General features: G+C 33.0%; 1 long non-coding RNA gene across 2 annotated transcripts; it reads right to left on the bottom strand.

Annotated features, from left to right (window-relative positions):
- Positions 1 to 11,484: 11,484 nt before the first annotated feature.
- LOC139189382 (uncharacterized) lies at positions 11,485 to 15,858 on the bottom strand. Of its 2 annotated transcripts, XR_011573313.1 has the most exons (3): positions 15,355 to 15,858; positions 15,090 to 15,222; positions 11,485 to 11,775 (listed from the first exon to the last, which is right to left on the bottom strand). It is a non-coding gene; the product is annotated as an uncharacterized lncRNA (long non-coding RNA). The 2 variants fall into 2 exon arrangements; XR_011573312.1 differs by lacking the exon at positions 11,485 to 11,775 and having other exon boundaries at positions 14,900 to 15,222.
- Between the last annotated feature and the right edge of the window lie 852 nt (positions 15,859 to 16,710).

Raw genomic sequence — 16,710 nt, 5'->3', positions numbered from 1 at the left:
AAGTTGGTTGCTTCTTGTGGATCCTAATTTTCTGGTATTGGTCATTTTCCCTTTGAAACAATCAATGCAAGTTGGGAGCTTTTCAAAATCAAGATTTGGTATGAGATTTTGTTTTGTTAAAATCACAAGTGTTTCTTTGGATATGTGGCCGAGTCTTTTATGCCAAATTGTAGGAGAGTTTTCATTTTGAAATAGTCTTTTGGAACCAATATGACAAACTATAAAGCATTCATCTAAATACTCACATTGTAATGGCCATATATCAACATGAAGGGAAGCATAACCAAGCAACGTATCCAATTTATTCGAATGAAAAAGTCTTACACTTTCATTGTCTCCAATAAAAGTATAACCAGATTTAACTAACTTAGAAGCTAAAATCAAATTCCTTCTCATAGAAGGTACATAGAGTATTGGACTTAAAAACAAAATGAAACCAAAAGAAAGCTTTAAAGAAACACTGCCAATGGACTCGACTGCTACTTTGCTCCCATTCCCAACAAAAACATTGTAAACTTAATTATTTATCTCCCTTAGTTTTGATAAGCCCTGAAAGGTATTTGTAATGTGAATTGAGCAACCAGTATCAAACCACCAACTAAAAGGAGGAACATAAATTAAATTTGACTCAAAACAAACATAAACATTGATTTCATTACCTTTCTTAACAAGCCAAATTTTAAAACCAGTGCAATCTTTCCTTAGGTGACCAACTTATTTGCAGAAATAACAAGGTTTTAGTGCTTCAAGAGTGGCTTTAAACTTTTGAGATCGTTTAAGGGGGTTAATATTTTTAAAATAAGAAAAATTTGAGTTTTTCTTATGCTTACCAGCAACTACATATGACTGATCAACTGCAGCATGTTTGCCCTTTGCAATGTGAACAAGGTTCACAGTCTCCACTTTATGAGTTCGTTGCCTCAGCTCTTTTTGTGCACACATGGAAATTAATTTAACGCCATATGCACTAAAAACTGGTCTGTCAATGGATGCTCCAGGTCTTTCAGCTTCTGTGCTATGTCTGACATTTTCAGAATGTGTTCTCTCACACTACCAACACCATCAAACTTCATGGATGTCAGTTTTGTGAGAAAATTCCCAGTTTTAGCTTTCTTTGATTCCTTGAATTTGTTTCCCACTGCATTGAAAAATTCTTATGCACTGTCACTCTTTGGAATGCCAACTTTCACACTGCTTGTCATGGCCCTCCTCATAATCATAAGAGCCATTTTGTTTGCCTTCTCCCATTGAGCAAACTTCAATCTTTCTTTTGCTGTGCTTGTATCAGTTATTGCAGCAGGTTTGTCTTCTCTTAAGGCCAAGTCAAAATCCATTATGCCAAGAGCTATCTCCAGGTATTCTTTCCACCTCTTATAGTTGGAACCAGTTAAGGTTTCAATGTTGGAGAAGTTAATAGAAGTCATGGCTGCATCAACCATAACGTTCGTTAGTTATTCTTATAAGTTCATCATTAAAACTCCAAAATATGAACAATTAATGATATCAAAATCATATAATTCTAGTCACATCTTTGGACCGAAAGCTGATTATATTAGGATTTGCACAACTAAAATACAAAGTTTCATATATGCGACACAATTTTAACACTTTTGAGCAAATAAAATTGCATCAATATTAATTTTGCATCTCACTTATACACCAATTTAAACATGACTGAATATAAGAATTCTTTAGAATTATCTCAAAATATATTCACCATTAGTTTAGTCATTATGTTCAACTTGAACAGATAAATTAAAAACATGATACAAACACTTTTTAGTTGAAATTGATCATGATTCACAAAATAGATTTGTCTGTCAAGTCATTTAGTGATAGCAAATCATTTGGTTTTGGTTCTCAAGGTCTGGAGATACTCCTTCACTTTCCTGAAGAAATTTTTTGCAGAACAGGTATATGTACACATATAAATATACGTGTGTATAAGTGAATTAAGATGTTAGTTTAATAACTTGGTGCATATTTGTAATAGGCAACAATTATATCAATTTCAAAATGCGGAAGTCTTTTATCAGGATAAAAAAAAACTTGTTAATTATATTCTTGTGCTTATAACGATTCTAAACACAACAGTGTGTGCTCTCATACCACATGTAAGCCGTTAAAACACTACATGCATAGAACCTCATACATACATACATACATACATACATATATATATATATATACATACATACATACATATATATATATATATACATACATATATATATACATACATACATACATACATATATATATATATACATACATACATACATACATATATATATATATACATACATACATACATATATATATATTACAACATACATATGTGAAGGAAGCATGCTTACCTGAAGAAGAACTCACCATTACTGGAGGAAATGAGAACAGGGTCTTCTACACTCAACAGCCAAAAAGTTCCAGCTTAGAATAGGGTTTCGCTTGAAAGGGATAGGTAACAACATACATATGTGAAGGAAGCATGCTTACCTGAAGAAGAACTCACCATTACTGCAGGAAATGAGAACAGGGTCTTCTACACTCAACAGCCAAAAAGTTCCAGCTTAGAATAGGGTTTCGCTTGAAAGGGATAGGTGCTGTGAGTGCAAGGACCTCCTAATATATAGACAATCATCCTTGATATCAGGCTATCAACTGATACCCAGATATTCCACATTAATTAGGGTTTCGATATAGTCCTACTTGGTATTGAACTCTTGTCAAAACATAATAAAGTTCCTTGAATATAATTGCATGTTATTAGGACTCTTAATCTTAGCCAAGTAAGAATGTGATTTTCTCAACATGATAACTCATAACCTGGGTTACAAGTTTGTCAAGAACAAGAAGTTATTCTCCTTGACACTCACAAACTTATAGGTGACACTTTGCTAACAGGTTTAATGAACCTGGAGTAGGGTTAACTCTTCAGTTCTCTTTAAATAGCCAAGACCAACCACTTTATTCTGGTAATCAAGAACTATTACCACACTCCTATTACTTCCTGTAGCCATTTTAACTTAGGCATTGGAGGCCGTTTGGCTAACACCATACCGGTGTTAATCTAACTCCGCACCATACCGGTGTTAATCTAACTCCGTATGTCTCTTTTCTTTGTGTTTGTAGGTTTTCGTCAATTCAATTTGAGGCGAAAATTTTCTCCCACACAAATCGTAACGAAAAGCGCTTTCATTCCCGAAAGTGCTTTGTACTTCTATGGCTACGATACGATTCTTGTCTGCAAAATTATCAAACACACAACTTATATAAGTATTTACTGTTTCTAGGTTGAAAAATTAGCGCAGATCAAGAACAAAGTCGAGAATTAGGGTTTTGGTAATTGAAGAATTAATCAGTCATTTTATTTACACAATTATACTTATAAATCGATTGATCATTCTCGATTTATCAACAAGTTATATAGAATTTTACATGACAAACTTGTATAGTTGTTCCTGTTTTGCTTTGCCTTCTCACTTCTCTTCTATCCGACAACGAATTCGAATTCTGTACATCTTTGCTCTGCGTTTATTTTTATTTTTTTTTAATTTTTAAATCGGGTACTTTTATACGCAGCCCACATGTGCTCTTAACTTTTTCTTTTGCCCCTAATTAAACTTAGATTACACTGACATTTTGTTACCTAGTATTACTCAACCATTTTAGCATAACTTTGAAGGTGAACCAAAATATTAGCGTTGGTACAACTTATGGTCAATATGGTGGAAACCTGGCTTACATATCAATTGAATTATGGATTCCATCTCAGCATTTCACCAATTTAATGAAAATTCAAGTAATTCATTAGACAAATCACATAAATTGATACAATTTTAAAACTTCAAAGTGCAATGTGACAAAATTGATATCTCATGGACCATTTAGAAAACCACTTCAAACTTGGAGGTTTAAAATGTAGTTAGCATAAAAAATAAGGAGTAGTTTTACATTTTTCGAAGAGATGTGCATATTTGTGAAGAGTGTAACGCTTATGTTTAAGGAATTAGCTACTTAGTACTACGGTTTAGTAGTATTTTTCTTCACTTGTAAGTGAGAGGTCTTAGGTTTGATTTTCGTTAAAGGCGATTTTGAACCACATTATTGCTAGTCCATTGTGAGGTTAAGTATACCCTCTTCCCTTAATGTAGATAATATCGTTTATTAAAAAATGTTTAAGTAATGAGCTCATTATGGGCTTAACTTCTAATTCTTTTATTGAGGATCCGAGCTTAGCATCTGGGCCTTGACAAATCTAGCTTCCATTTCAAATCCCAAAACATTGTCTAAAGCTAAATTCACTTTATTTTTCTCAAACGTAAATTAGGTTGGTTGGCCAGAATAATGTACTCACTTTTATGCACTCAAGCTTGAATCTATTTTTCAGAGTTTAGAACTTGAATCTTAGTGAGAAAATAAAAAACTTAATTTTCCAATAAAGTTGATCTGATGGAAGGAAGAATGAACTTGAAATATGAATTAATTTTGAAGATTCTGAAATGCAATTTCAAAGAATGACATGAAGGCGCTTAACTTGACTGAAACATAGGAAAAGTGATTAAAAGAAACATAAGAATTCCTAAAAGAGATTAGAATACGATGAAAAATTTCATGCACTTTCGGAGCCATAATATTTGACTAACCATCTTAAATCAAACTTTAAATAGAAAAAGTAATCAGAAAAAGAAAAGAATAAGCAAGAAACCTAATCAAGGCAGTTCTTCTTCCAGCTTAATTAACCAGTTAATAACTAGTGTTTTTAGTGCACAAATTGCTAACAATGTATGTATGTTTGATTTATTTTTCACTAATGCAATTAGTCGATGACATAAAGTAGATAGGTCTGAGAGATAGGATTGAGATTGTCTCATATAGTTTGCTTTTTTATCTATTGGTAGTTGCTCATACATACTTGAGAGGGTGGTAGACAAATTCATGAGATGAAACATAAATTAAGCTCCAAAAGGTAGACAACATCAATGAGAAAGGGAAGCAGATCGGTCCCAAAGACTTAGTCAGAGTCCCATATTCTTCCTCTAGAACATATTAACCTCCTTTTGAGAGACATTTTATGGGTCCATTTGTCCCAGTCAGACTACAAATCATTTCTTCTGGTGAGAACCTAGTCATGAAACTATGGACCCACTTTGACCATCGGCCTAGCTTGGTTCGTAGGGAGTGAATCTGGATAAGTTTATGTGCAAAATAAGTATTATTTCACGTCGAAGTTTCTACTAAAACATGTTAAAACCTAAAGGTCGTACTTCAACAAAGTTATTAACATGTAACTAACCCTAATACTTTTAGAGGTTCTGGTTTAAACAACTTTAATCGTCGTCTAACATAGTATTAGAGTTTTAATTTTCGGAGGTTCTAGATTTGAAAACTCAAATTCTTCATGTCTTACATATTTTCGGTTTTATAGACGCAATGTTGAATTATTCCCTTAAAGCTTAGACTTTTGACACTCAATGATGGTTTTCTACAATCAAGTTACTTTGAACAAATTAGGTTAGAAGCAATCATATATAACAACAACCCTAATGATTTTACTGTCCGGACTAGCTAGTATTGTGTTCCCCAATAAAAGTGGTTGCATGTCCTTGATTAGCATTGGGATATGACAATTTGAGCTAAGTGAATAAGTGCTTAAGGTCAAATAAACTAAAGCATCTTTATGGCTTTTAAATTATGACACATTTACATATTCAATTTCTTATCGGTAAATGCTAGAGAAACCATCTATACAAATTGAATTTTTATAAATTATATGATATGGTTGTTGATGAAATTAAATTTTTATAAATCATATGGCATGGTTGTTGATGATTAAATTATTATTTAACTGTTAATTAACTTGTTTATTTCTCATTAATGACGCATCATATAATTTATATATATAGTTTAAAAGGTTGGTCTATCTAACATTTTTCATTTCTTATTAGGAAAGGGAAATTTTTATTTTTTATTTTTAAAGGGGAAGAAAAAGGGGGCTGCGGACCTAATTGTGCTGCTTTTGAGAAAAGATGTCACTACTAAAACCTCAATAATCACCCAAGCTTAATTAGTGCTTATTTATTTGTTGAAAGAAGTGCAATAATCATTTTGCCCATGATTAAGTGTTTGAAAACTAACAATTCAAGAAATTACATCCAGATAATTAATACTACAATTTCTCACCTTTTTTTTATGCTTGTCGTAAAATTTTCACTCTTCATATGATTTTTCTCAGCCTAAAATAATAATTACCGAGGCAAAGAAGAATAACAATCCACCAACAACAAATGATAGCAATCCATTTTTGTGTTCAATTTCTCTTGTCCTAATGACCAGCAAACACCACTACAAAATGGATAAACCCTACATGTGTTACAACTGATTTTGTCTGCATCTCATCAATTGCTTCTGAACAAAATAAGAAAGGATTGTATTTTTCCTTCATGGCATTCTGACTCAACATGGCAGCAGCCAAACAATTAGATTGCTATGCTCAATTGGACTGCACTACGTATCACATTGTGCATCCCAACATGCCACGCGAGTTTCCTAGGTACAAGTCAATAGCACACTCAATTTCAAAGGTTCGTGATAATATCAATAAGTAGTGAGGGGTATGGTGTATCTGTGTAACATATATAGGTTGATAGGATCTTGCAACTACTAGCAAAGATAACAATTATGGAAACACGTTTAAATTTTGAGAAGGCATACGAAACTAGAACTCAAAAAAGTTCTTACACATCATGCTGCCATGTGAGAAGGCAACTAATTTCAACACCTCAAATTATAACATACAGGGAACGATAATGGGTTGGTGTTAAATTGCATATGTAACATATTTGTTCAAATGCCTTTATGAATCTTATTATCAATGGTTTATGGTAAGAAAACAATCAAACTAACAGCAAGGAAAATGCCAAACCTGTAGAATTATGACTCTTTGTATTGATTTGTGGAAAATATTACAAGGTTATATTAATCCCTATTGAGGTAGGAATTCTACACTAATTGCAATTGGAAATTACAGTTCTATAATACATGCTACAATTACTAAGAGGAATCAAAATTAATTAAGGCTAATCTAACACTCTCCCCTCCCCCGAAACTTGACAAGCTTGGTCGGACAAGTTTGGAACAAAGGATTCCATGACGATGCTGATGAAGGGCTTTTGTGAGGAGGTTAGCCGGTTGATCGACAAATGGAATATAACAAAACACGATGACTACCAATAACAACTTTTTCATAGACAAAGTGATAATCAAGTTCGACCTGACATGTGCGAGCATGATGAATGGGATTAGCTGCAAGATAGGTGGCACTCAGAGTATCACACAGTAGTCAATCGCACCCTAAGTTCACTAAGGGCTGGTTTGGTATTGCTGTGCTTTGAAAAAAAACTGCTGTGAAAATAAGCGGCTGTGCTATGAGAATAAGCGGCTGTGAAATAAATCAGCAGAGTGTTTGGTAAACTTTTTTGTAAAAGTGATTGTGGAAAAAAAAGCAGTCTGATAGTGGGTCTTTTCATTAAAAGAGCACTGTAGCTTCGTGTGCTTTGAAAAAAAGCCAATTTTCCAAAGCTGCAAATAGCAGCTTCAGCTTTTTCCTTTGATTTCAGCTTATTCTCACAACAACTTTCAAAACAAGGCATTTTTTTCAGTTTACCAAACACTTAAAACCCTCACAGCTTTTTTTCATGGGTGCTTTTTTTTAAGCACCTCACTCCCAAACCACCCCTAAGAAGGAAGCAAACCCAAGTGGTCTCAGTATACACATGAGTAAGGGAGTGATATTCAGACTCAGCACTTGAGCCTAGAATGATACATGGAGCAAATTATGCTAAATTGAAAAGCAAAAAAAAAAAAAAAAAGGCCATAGACAAAAAATTGGGTGCTTAAAAATTGCCAACGACTAAGGAAGAAGGAGGAGTCAGTGAGTTTAGAAATATGGAAGGTAAAAAGAGGTTTTATTAGGGATAAAACAGGAAAAATATTTACGAGTTTTTAAAGCATTAAATACTTATTTTGGAGTGTTATTGAAGTCCACATGGCACTTAATGAGGAGCAAAAACAAATTAGAGAAGGTAAATGAAGAACGTAGCTAACATTCCTCACTGAACAATACAATCGAATGATGAGGGCATGTTCCAAATGAGCTGGGAACAAGGCATGTTCGATCACATTCACAAGCATACAATCAAATGATCAACTTGTATGGAATTACGTGCATAGTTTTTCCTTCTCCAATTTGTCTTTCTCTTTATTGAAAACATTGGTGTGGCTTTGAAGCTTTCTCTGATGTTGACCAGCCAAGAAATTAAAAGAAAATAATGTGTCCTCTGTGGACAAATGAGAACTCCGTGGTCACTTTCGTCCGGATTGGAACAACCTGCTTGTCAAAAAGTTGACAACCACTCGACATCCGTAATCACTAACAGTTTATGTTATATTCATCTACCATGTGATAACTATTAGAAGGTAATTAAGTTAAAATTAATTAGGTATAGGTCAACATTCACAAACATAGAATTCCCCGTCAACTACGAAAATAGGTAAAATCATAAAACAATACTTGGCTACTCAAAGGTGAGTAGGAACTCCTACTTAAAACTCTTAGTGTTTTAATCACAGAGTTTTGTGCTTATGATCAGAACCGTTTATACTATGAATCACACTATAAAGATCATCTCTGCAAAAAAAAATAAATTATAACTAAGGTCGTTTAGTCAATCTATTGTAGCAAATACATAGACGGTTTGTAATGCTTTTACCAATTCCGTTAATTTGTTTTGAAACAGTTCGATGACTCAACGACCTTAGTTTTAATTGATTTTTTGCAGAGGCGATCTTTAAAGGGTGATTTATAATATGAACAATTCTGATTATAAACACGAAGTTCTATAAATTGACAATGAACAATTTTGTGAAATTTTGAGTAGGAGTTCCTACACATCTTTTAGAAACCAAGTATTGTTCAAAACCATATGCCAATTTGATAACTACTTAAGATTTAAATCTACTAGAAAGGTAATTAAAAGAAAGTTAAAGACATAAATAGTTAAAAGGTTATTAAAGAAAACTCAGCCTTCATATTAAAGAGGAGGTGCAAAATAATGAAGTACCTATATATCAAAGGTTTGCATTGTTCGCACCATTAGGTGTGGTCTTCCATGCCAAAGAGTACATTTCCTTATACATAAATACCTTTCTGCATGATTGGGACATTCACATGTAAACTTTCAAATAGATTCTAAAGTCTAATAAAGGGGAAAAGAAAGAAACAACTTCTTCCAAATAGATTGTCCATACATTTTTGCTATTGTCATGGATCGGTGAGAGTTACTAGTCGATTCCAAATCAATTATCCGCGGACATTATGCATATATGGCAGCCAAAAACTACTCTTGGAGAGTGATGAAGAATTGGTACACGTAGGGAGCTTCAATCCATACGTTTCTTCTTCCATGGTAAAATAAAAAGAAAGCTTTTTAGTTAAAATGGTTTTTGAGATTGGCATAACTCCGTACTTTGGTTCATAAGATATGAAATCGATAGAAGTGGTCCCTGAGTTGTTCATCATCTATCATTTTGGTTATTTCGTGAAAAAGCTCTGTTAAATAAGGACTATAATGACAAAAATACCCCTAACTTAATAAACAATGAGCCTAAATGATTTTGACAAAAATTGAGGGTAATTTTGTCATTGTGTTTCTTATTTAATTGAATTGTTCACGAAATAACCAAAATGATTGACTGTGAACAAGCTTAAGAACCAATTCTATCAATTTTAAATTTCAAGAATTAAAGTGAGGAGTTAGACTAATTTCAGTGACCATTTGGTATAAAAAGCTAAAAAAAATTGTCCCCTAGATCCCTCTTACTTTAATAGGCACAATTTGTAGCACTACTTCTTGACTAAGTGTACGTATAGTACAAACATAATCAACCCAAAGTGATATAACAATCCGAACTGTTCATCTTTCTGCATCCACTAAAAGTTCATATTTTCGAAAGAGAAAATCTGAAAAAAATCAAAATTAGGTGAGATGAATGGAGTGTCAACATAAATGACAATCGACGGTTAAATCTAGGGTTTATGGATTATGGTGTGGAGTTTCGAGGTTGACCCCATCTCGAAGGCTGTAAAGCTTGTCATTACGAGTATTTTATATTTATATTTTTTTATTGATCACACTTGTAGTTTAATTACTATGAATTTTTATTAATTTTGCACTCAAACAAAAATACTATTCATGAGGGTTTAGAGGTTTTAAAAATCCAACGACGATGTAACTATCATCCAAGCCTAGATGATGCAATCATGAGAGTTTTTATATTTCTTTTACATTTTTCAGACTTGTAAATTAATTATTATGATTTTTTTTGTTTTCACAAGGGTTCAGAGGGTTTTAAAAATTCAAATGACGATGTACCCATAGTCAAGGCATAGCGGATGTGATCACAAACGATTACATATTCTTTCACATTTTTCACACTTGTACATTAATTATTATGAATTTTCTAATGTGGTTTGGTATTTTATAGGAAAAATCAAATTACACTAACAAACTCATAATAATTGATTTTTTTAAGTGTGAAAAATGTGAAACAAATATGCAAGTGCTCGTGATCGCATCTTCTATGCTTTGACGATGGGTATGTCGGCATTTGAATTTTTAAAACCCTCCAAACCATGAACAACATTTTTAAGAGGAGTTAAAAATAATAATAATTCAAAGTAATTTATTCACAACTATGAAAATGTGAAAATCATGCCAAAGCTTGTGGCCGCATCCTCCATACTTTGACGATAACTACATCTTCATTCGGATTTTTAGGGTTTAGGGTATGTAGATACTAATTTAGTGACAATGTATATAGATACTAATTTAGTATGACATTTTTTATTTGATTATTTATTGAAGTAATTTTTTTTTTGTTTAACATGTAACGGGTCGGGTCATATTATCTGTTAATTTTAACGGGGCAAGCTCCGTTCATTTTAACAGCTTTGACACGAAACAAACCATTAAAATGTCGGATATGTCACCAAAATGATACGAACACCACAGACATGACACGATCACCAAGTCTACCTATAACCACTTAGTGTTTTCATAAATGTTACTATAAGAAATACTAAAAGTATTTCTCTGATCCAAACATAACATTTTTACATATAATATTATTTTGATCAAATTCTAGATAAAGAAATTTTTTTGGTTGATTTTTAAAGCACGTTTAGCAAATCGTTTGTTTTTATTAATGACTGATAGAAATATGTACGGAATATTCATTATTAACTCCTATATTAGAGCATTTCCACCTTATCTAATTGCTCTGATCTGATGATATTTTTCTTCATTTGGAAGTGAAAGGTTTTAAATTCGAATATCGTGAATGACGAATTCGATACCAAATTAGGTTGCCCATTATGTGGCTCAGTCAAATTCTCCCTCCCCTTAATATAAAAATGTCGATGGGTTCAAAAAAGAAAATAATTTCCTTAGCAATTGGGTTGATTCAATCCCCCAAAACAAACAAAATCATCTCCAACCCACGCCCATCAGTCAGGCAATCGAGTGGCCCCAATACCCACGTGTAGGATGAGAACCAACCATGTAGCATCTACATCGAGAATTCAAGTATTGTATGTCATTTCCGCCAGCCTCTGCGCCTGAGTCCATTTGATGTCAGGTTGACATCGACCAACATTATATATTCTTTCGATGCCAGATTCCTCACGGACAAGGATTGTCTTTCTTCCATGTCCTCCTGTTTTGTGTGGTCACGGTTAAGCCATGTTAACATTTTATATTATTTTTTTATAAAGATAATAAGACAAAAATGAATAGTAATATAAAATGTTGACGTGGCTTAACCGTAACCACACAAACAGAAAGACATTGAAAGATATGGAAAAAGGGAGGGCAGATAATCCTTGTCCATTCCTCCCCCAACGACAACCCATTAGTCGAGTTGTTGTTCCTTCTAACTGAAGACGACCCATCAAACGAACCAAGCTCTGGAAACTCAAATACGACGCGGAATACCTCCCCCTCCGATGGCTCATCAGACGAGTTGTTGTTCCTTTTAATTTTAATAATTTTTTTATTATTTTAAATATTTTTTTGATTCTAATTGCCAGCCCTGTTTAGTTTATGAGTTAGAGATACACTTAAGAAATTACCATTTACCAAAGTAATAATTGTGTTTGTCCAATTGACGTGGCAATTATTGCATAAGTGGGTGGAGGTGTTCTTACTTGATTTGTAAACATACTCTTGTATATATTACTGTTTTTACCATTAACAATAGTTTAAACAAATAAATAATGACAAGAATGATGGACTAATCAGGGCTATTGGTGGGGACAAGCATCCTCGCTAGATATTTTTTGTGGGGATTCGGAGATCAATCAATTGTGTTCGTTCATTGTATATCATGAGGTCAGTTTTTGTTAGGTACTATTTATATTTAATTTTAAATTAAAAATTAAAAATAATTTCTAATTGCACGATGTATGATATATGATTGATTAATCCTCCGGATTCCAATAAAGAGAATCTGGAGAGGATTCTATTCCTATTGGTGGTACACTTGTTGCAAGTATACATTATCCTAGAAAAGCACCTTGACAAAGTATAGAAAAATAAAAAGGAAAACTAATAAAAAAGGCTTGAAAACTTTGAGTTTTAATGATAAGGACAAAATAAAGGGTAAAGTGAATAGTATCAGGATTGACTTTTTAGTGTAAAAATGTGGCTTTTCGTTAAAGTGAACAGTAACGGGTGCTTTTCGTTAAAATTCCCAAAATAAAAAGGTCAATTGGGCTAAATGCGGTTGAAATCTTGAGTTTTAAAACAATGGAAGTAACTCTCATCTTAGTTTAGTGCTTGTGAAAAAATGAGAGTTTGAACCTGTAAAATGATGGCTAGAAATACACAGTCGATAAAGCAACAAGATTCCATATATACTTTTGAATGGCGGTGCAAAGGAAGGGTTGCGAAGATTTTAATGAAACATGACTATCAATAATAAAGTATTGTAGGCGGCTTGTCTTCGATTGGAATATCCTATGCATTGAGCTTAAGCTTTTTGTTAAATAAAATTTTTAGAATCATGTACATTCACAATCAAACATGCATAAAGATGGTTTGAAATTGAAAGATCTTTCAAAAAGTGCAAACTAGAGAAATTTTCTAGGGCTTGTGTATATATATTTTCGATCTCGTTTATGTAAATAATATTATTTTGTTAAGAGATCTCATTTCTAGAGAAGTGGTCCTAAATTAACATATGTAAAGCATGTATTGATATATAAAGTGTTGAAAGAGATATAGGGCTCGTTTGGAAAGTACTTTTAAAATGATTGGAAGCGTTTTTGTTAAAATTGATTTGAGTTCCAAAAACACTAAGTGTCTTTTTGGAAGAAGCACCTAATATATGCTTCTTGGAGAAAGCACTTAAAATGATTTTTCATGATTCACTTGAATTTTTACTAATGATTGGTTTTGAAAATAGTTTCACCAAAAGTGTTTTCAATAATTTTAAAAGTACTTCCAAATGAGCTCATATATTCCTTACTCGAAAAGACAATTCTTCAGACAAGCATTGAATTTTCATTTGACAACAATGCCAATATGCAAAGCTTGAAAACACATCCATCTTTCAACCCTAAATTTGTCATCAACTAAATTGGAATTGGCGCATCACTAAATTTGAAGATTAAATATTATTAGATACGAATTGAAATGTTTACATCAAAAGTCAGAAAATTAAACAACCTCTTCGGTTCAAAGCAACCCCACATATGATAGCCCCCACACGCATGACATAAGACGTCACCTAATGCGCAACCCCATTACATGCACAAGGAGTGAAAAGAAACTCTTTCAATATGCTATTTGATGATATCCCTAATTTTATTCTGCATTGATACAAACCCCTTATATGGACCATGTATATAGTATTGTGGTATGCGATTTTTTTGCATATATAAATATTTAAAGGTACTTTGGTAATCATTTTGTTTTAATTTTATGTTTTACGTATTTTTAGTACTTTGAGATGTGAGGAAAGTATATAGAGGAAAGGTAGGAGTAAGAAGGATGATAATATAAACAAATAATGAATACAACAAAAGCTTGAAAGTGAAAACAACCTTAAGTAGTTTTTTACTTTAAATTTTGACTTTTTATTTTGAATGAGCCCTAAAAAGTTAAATTGTATATTTACCTTTTTCTTGGAAAAAAAATTGTATATTTGTCTGAAATATAAACTTATGATAGTGACAGAGCCACATGAGGGGTCAGGATAGGCTTAGGCCCCTTCTGCATCTCCCATCATAGTATGTAGGTTTACGAGACTTTCATAACCAACATTTTAAAACCGCATCGAAGTGTTGAAACAAAACAAAATCTTGAAAGTGAAAACTAGTCAGATGAGCTAGACGGAATATCATACAAATAAAAATTTAACTTTGTACAGTAAACTAGTCAAATGAGCTAGCCAACTAGTTACAAGTTAGTCAGTGATAAAAAGTGCAACTGGAAGAACAAAACTTAACTGACCAATATGTTCAACTAATCAGAGTCTGCCCATATTAGTTTCACAACAATAATTCCTAAACTTGAACACATTTACATATCAGTTCATTATGCAAACAACAATGACAAAACAATTGTGAATTAAAGTATACTGGATTGACTGGTGAAGTTCACCAGGCAACTAAATACAAATTTGTCAGTTAATCAAACGCAAATCTACCACTTAAAATTAGTTCACTACTAGTTATTCATTCTAGTCAACAACAATTCAGTTCGTTGCTCATAATATGCAGTGTAAACTTAGTCTCTAACAAATATCAACTAACAATTCATAGGATGCATGAAGCATATGCAAGTAAATAAGATATGTGGATAAGTTTAAGAGACAAAGAACGCAATAAGTTTTTGGCAAAAAAAGCTCACATCTGGGTTAAAAAACCGAGGACTCTCCACTGAGTCTAATATACTAGTGTAAACAAGATTCTTACAAAGTACCACACAAAGCTCAATTCCTAGACCTAGTCTACGGAGTAGCTTTACCTTTGTGCACATTGCCTTACATGAGACGGATTCTTTCGGTCTTGGCAGCTCCTCATAAGCTCTTCACCTTGTGGCACCGAAAATGTATTGTTTCCAATCTTCACAAGATGACAGCTCCTCCTGAACTCTTCACCTTGTGGCATCGAGACCAACACACAACAAATGCACATGATTCAATGACTAGTCAGTTTCTTCAGTCAAACAGTTGAAAAAAGAAATTGATGAGAATCCGAATATGGGGCCAGTTTAAAGATTTGAAACTCACCGAAAATGTATTGTTTCCAATCTTCACAAGATGACAGCTCCTCCTGAACTCTTCACCTTGTGGCATCGAGACCAACACACAACAAATGCACATGATTCAATGACTAGTCAGTTTCTTCAGTCAAACAGTTGAAAAAAGAAATTGATGAGAATCCGAATATGGGGCCAGTTTAAAGATTTGAAACTTGAAGAACTTGGCCACTAAATTAAAATAAAACCATGAAGACAATGCTACCTTAATATGTAGTGATTGGGTATTTGATGCATGAATATGGTTTTGTGACTAGGGTTTCAATGAAGAACACAAGTGGTAGCTCAAAGCTAAAATCAACTCTTTTGAAAATGTAAAACTCCTAGCCAAAACAAATGAGCATATAAAATGAATTTAAGCAAGCAATTTCAAAGATAGATTTAGAAATATTCGATGAAGAACATTACTCATAAAATATGTTTGATGCTCCTAGGAGATCTGAGATGGAGATGAAAATAAAGCTCTCAAAACTTTTCCAATCTCAAACCCCAAAAACAAATGAACCCTAGATTGGTCTTTATAAAGAGGGTTAAGTTTCAGACAAGAAAGATGACAAGAAAAGCCACATGTGCATAAACAATCTGGAAAGATCTAGGGCTAAAAAACCATTTTCGGGAAAAAGTTGTCAAATGGCCCAAATGGATTGTCTTAAAGTGTGTGCCCAGCTTGCGTGAAAGTAGCAAGAAGTTTTGACTAGACAAAATCAACTGGAAATAATGGCATGAAATGCATATGTATGAACAAACCTTTGATGTAAGAAGTTAAGCTCTTGAAATGATATTTTCAATAGCAAGATCCTAAAGTAGTATTTTAACCTTAAATCAAATTAGAGCATGATGGTACAATTTACAACATTTGACAAAGGAAGTTAATAATAAATCTAGACTTTACAAAAACAATTTTAAAATGTTTTTGACTTTTAATTTTTAGTTTTTATTTTGTATGAGCCCTAAAGGGTTAAATCGTATATTTACCTAAAATCTTGAACTTATATTCATGCATGCATGCATGGTATTTGTAATTTGTAGAACACAACTAATTTTGAGGTTGTATGAAGCAATCCAGATGATTCGAAATTAATGGCATAACTGATGGAAAGTGGGAAGCCGTGAAATTGAAGAAAAAGGATGTTCCTAATAATAGGGACAAAACGTGATCACGGGGTTAATAGATGTTTGGCAAGTGGAACTAGAAAATGGCCCTATATAATATAAGACATTTTCTTTCTTTTTTATTATTTGAACAAATAATATTATCTATATTAATGGGTAGAGCAGTGGGCTAAGCCACTAATGAGGGTAAAACAGTGGGCTAAGCCTCATAATG

This window comes from Malus domestica, chromosome 11 (assembly GCF_042453785.1).
Source record: "Malus domestica chromosome 11, GDT2T_hap1".
Lineage (NCBI taxonomy): Eukaryota > Viridiplantae > Streptophyta > Magnoliopsida > Rosales > Rosaceae > Malus > Malus domestica.
The sequence above is the reverse complement of the archived record's forward strand: the minus strand, read 5'-3'. Positions and strand labels throughout refer to the sequence as shown.